Raw genomic sequence first — 4,977 nt, 5'->3', positions numbered from 1 at the left:
CAGAAAGTGATGCTTTGCATTTGGTGGGACATCAAAGGAGCAATTCATTTCGAACTATTCAACTCGCAGCGAACTGTCAATGCAGAGCTTTATAGTCAGCAACTGAAACGTTTAAATCCAGCCCTTCATCAGAAACGCCCTTCACTCGTCAATCGGAAAGGTGTTCTTCTTCTTCTCCAAGACAATGCATGCCCACATGTGGCACGTTTGACGCAACACAAGATCATGGTGTTCGGTTGGGAAGTTCTCCCCCACCCACCATATTCTCTAGATATGGCACCATCAGGTTGCCATCTTTTTCGTTCGCTGCAACATCATATTAATGGGAAAACGTATGCAAATGTGGAAGGTGTTAAAGAGGACATCGACATGTTTTTTGCTTCAAAACCAAGTGATTTCTTTAATCAGGGCTTTAACAACCTGATTGTAAGATGGAAAAGCATCATCGATAAGAATGGAGACTATTTCATTTACTGAATGTTTTATTTTGATATATAAATTGTTCGGGTTTTTTCATCTAAAAAAAGCGACATTAATTTATTGATGACGTAATAAAAGCTGTGGCTTGTGACAGAAAAATAACTGCAAAGATATTTCAAACAGCCTTCAAAGTAGTTAAGAAAAACGAATCATTCAATGATTTTGAATCTGAGATTGATGTACAGAAACTAAATGGCATTGATATGGGACGCATACTTACTCTACCAACGTATGCATCAATATAATAAATTATACTGGAAAAGAGATGATAAAAGCTCTCATTGAAAAAATATATATATAATCTAAATCTAAAATTTCTTTGTTAATTGATGAAAGTAGTCAGTCAAATGTCTACTTCAATCCTCAATATTCGTGTTTTTCTGTCTTTTATCCAAATCTAAAATTTCTCTGCTAATTGATAAAAGTAGTCAGTCAAGTGTCTACTTTAATCCTCAATATTCGTGTTTTTCTGTCTATAATCCAAATCTAAAATTTCCCTGCTAATTGATGAAAGTAGTCAGTCAAGTGTCTACTTCAATCCTCAATATTCGTGTTTTTCTTTCTATAATCTAAATCTAAAATTTCTCTGCTAATTGATAAAAGTAGTCAGTCAAACGTCTACTTCAATCCTCAATATTCGTGTTTTTCTGTCTGCAAAAGGCATATCTAAATTGATAACTTCAAACTGCTATGATTTACAGAAGAATATTTACATTAAAATGTAAATACTGCTTGCGACGATGCAGTAGTTACATTTGGCAAATACAGTGGCACACGAGCATTGTTTAAAAATATGTTTAGTTCCCGTAATTCATATTTGGTACTATGCCAATCATAGATTAAAGCTTTCCGTTGCAGAAGCTGTTTCAGTAATATATATAAATTTTTCATTGGCTTGTTTGTTTGTTTTGATTTTCGCGCAAACTACACGAAGGCTATCTGCGCTAGCCGTCCCTAATTTTGCAGTGAAAGACTAGAGGGAAGGCAGCTAGTCATCACCACCTACCGCCAAATATTATGCTACTCTTTTACCAACGAATAGTGGGATTGACCGTCACATATAACGCCCCCACGTGACCCTCAGGTTGCGAGTCAAGCGCTCTAACCACTTGGCCATGCTGGGACATCTTTCATGGGTAAACTATATGTATTTTACCAAACAATGCATGGAAAATACATATCTGCGCAAGTCTCTTTGAAGTTCAAGTGTTAAAAATTGGACAGATTTTAAGTACACGATAGCTCACTTCAAGTTTCAGATCAGTTTTAGCAGTGTGGGAAAACTATGAAGCTTTAGTAAGACAATTTGAGGAAACTAAAGATGACCAAAAACACAAAAATATTAAATTAATAACTATGTATATACGTCTTCTTGAGAAAATAATTTGTTTTAGTTCTTGGATTTACATGTGACCCATTGCAAGAATTATTGGAGCTTAGCCTAAGAGTATATATGTGTGAATTTGGTGTGTTTGGATTTCTAGAAAGCATTTCACAAGGTGCAACATAAAGGGCTTGTTAAAATGTTGTGGTATTAGAGGTTGAGTTGGCTCATTGGGTAGAAAACTGGCTGGATGGAAGAAAGTAGAGGATTTTTATAAAAGGGTTTTTTAACTTTACATCAGTCACAGAGATGAAGGAATTATTAATACATTATTTAAATTTGCTAATGATATTAAAGTTTTGGGTGTTGCTGGCTGTAAGGAGGATGCTACTGCTTTGCAAGTAGATTTCGATTATGTGGTGAGTTGGGTGAATAAATGGCAAATGATTTATAATTATAATAATATATGAAAGGGATATCAGAATTTGAGTTATGATTATAAACTTGCTGGGAATAACCTTAATATTGTTATATAAGAAAAAGATCTTGGTGTTCTGGTTCATCAGTCTCTTAAGCCATCAAGCAATATGCTGTTTCTAGAGACAGGGCAAATAGGATTTTAGGTTGTATATACAGAAATGTTAAATACAAGACTAAAGAGGTTATACTGCAAATATATATGTAATTGGAGTGTTGTGTTCATTCTTGATATCCTTACCTTAGAAAGAACATTGAACTGTTGGAAAGGGTTCAGAGGAAGGCTAGTAAGATCACAACTGGGATGTAAAGGTTGTTAGACAAAGATATGTCAAAATATCTGAATTTGTTTTCTTATGAAAAACATCGAGTTGTAGAGGAACAGATTAAAGTGTTTATAATTGTTAAAGGAGTGTGTAGTGTTGAGACATAATTTTTTTCGTATTTAATGGTAAAAACGGGGAGACAAGAGAACACAGGTATAAATTTTGGCAGGATAGGAGTTATCTTCAGATAAGACAGCTTTATTTTTCTAAGAGAGCGTTTCATTCTTTGGAACTGATTGCGTTCAGATGTGGTCAATGCAGTTAATTTACGGAATTTTAAGAGAAAACTTGAATATTTGAAAGATAAGAGCTGATATTTTAGTGTTTAGTTAAGTTTAGTGGTTAAGACAGATTAATTGCCTTTTAATGTTATGTCATGGTAACGAACATAAATAGTGAATTGTGTTTACTTTTTGAAGTTAAGTTCACTGCAGACTTATATCGACCTTAAAGTTTGTATTGAATTTAGTTTCTTCAGGTAACTGCCCTTTGAGATATGTTTAGAATGTTAACGAACTCAAACAGGGAAATGGTTTACTTTCTTCAGTAAACGTCATTGTAAATTGTATTTAGGTGTTTAACGAACTTAAACTGTGAATTGTGTTTACTTTCTTCATGTAACATAATTTTACTTCTTTATATTCTTCACAAATACGTTGTGAATATAAAAATTGTTTATTTCATGTCGTTCTTTATAAATTCGCCTTGACCATACTCCTCCTTCAATTCACGTTCTTTATAAGAACGTAGTGACTTTATTATTTCTTACTTATTATTTCAAGTACGCCATAAATTTACTAATCTGATACTCCTTCATGTTCTTCAGAAGTACATTTTGACTACTTCAATCCTGTTCTTTTTTTTTTCAATGAGATCACCACTAATCCTGGGTTTAGTTTATATTATTCACATTCACTTAGTGACTTTACTGTCCTCTAAGGCTGTACAATCTTCGCAATCATGTCGTGACTCTAGTAGTCCTGTGATGCTGTACATTCTTTGTAATTATGTTGTGATTTTGTCGGTTCTGAACTACTGTATGTTCTTCACAATTACTCCGTGACTTCATTAATCCTGTAATACTGTATAATCTTCGCAATTACGTCGTGCCTCCACTAGTCCTGTAATTCTCTTATTTTCTTTATAATCATGTGCTGACCATACCAGTTCTTCTCAATCAATACTTTGTTATCAATCTTGAATTTCCTATAGCAAGTACCATTTGATTTATAGACATAATTATTTTTATGGTGATTCAAATATGTAACGATAAACGTTTAAGCTGTGTACTTAAAAGCATTGATTGTTTAAGTATTTCAATCAGTTCTTATTCAAATGCCTTGAATTTTTATCCTTCTTTTCGTGCTTTCTAAGTTTATGGCGTATTTATGCTACTGACTATAGTTTAATAAATGGTAAATAATAAAAAAAACAAGCCTAATTTCCTGTGGGTGTCACATTAACTTCCTATACGACAACACAAGACTAGCTAACGCGTTCTGAATCACTTCCTATTGCTTTACCACTGAAAAAAAGAATTCTTAACTCTGTGTTATGGTCGTTAACTCTAAAACAAAACAAAACAACAACATTTAAGCGACAAATGTGTTTTTAGATTTAACGACCACACTCCAGCATTAAAGAAATCAAATGCAGTTTATAAATTTACTTGTCTCTGCTGTCAGCAAGGATATATCGGGTCCACTAAAAGAAAATTATTAACTCGTGTGAAAGGACACACCAATTTGATATCCATCACTAGATCGAGTATATTAGAACGTGTCCCAGATGAATGTGACATAGTTTTCAATTCAAACTATTTTATAATCTTAGCAAGAGCTAATGATGAACAGAGGCTCCGTATAAAAGAAAGTTAAAATTGAGCGTGCTTATACACAAACTGATAATAAGCTTTTACTAATACAAACTGTTTAGTTGTGAATTATATCGCAGAGAATAACAAATACATTTTCTTGAATCATTAAAAGCTATTAATCCAGTAGTTTAGTGATAAAGTTTATCAAACTGAATAACAAACACATTTTCCTTTATCCTTGACAGATATTAGTGTATTGTCATAGTGTTAAAGGATGCCACAATTAATAACAAACACATTTTCCTTTATCCTTGACAGATATTAGTATATTGTCATAGTGTTAAAGGATGCCACAAATAATAACAAACACATTTTCCTTTATCCTTTACAGATAGTAGTATATTGTCATAGTGTTAAAGGATGCCACAATTAATAACAAACACATTTTCCTTTATCCTTTACAGATAGTAGTATATTGTCATAGTGTTAAAGGATGCACAATTAATAACAAACACATTTTCCTTTATCCTTTACAGATAGTAGTATAGTGTTAT

Source organism: Limulus polyphemus, unplaced genomic scaffold (genome assembly GCF_000517525.1).
Source record: "Limulus polyphemus unplaced genomic scaffold, Limulus_polyphemus-2.1.2 Scaffold40, whole genome shotgun sequence".
In the NCBI taxonomy this organism is placed as follows: Eukaryota; Metazoa; Arthropoda; class Merostomata; order Xiphosura; family Limulidae; genus Limulus; species Limulus polyphemus.
This window is presented reverse-complemented; position numbering follows the sequence as displayed.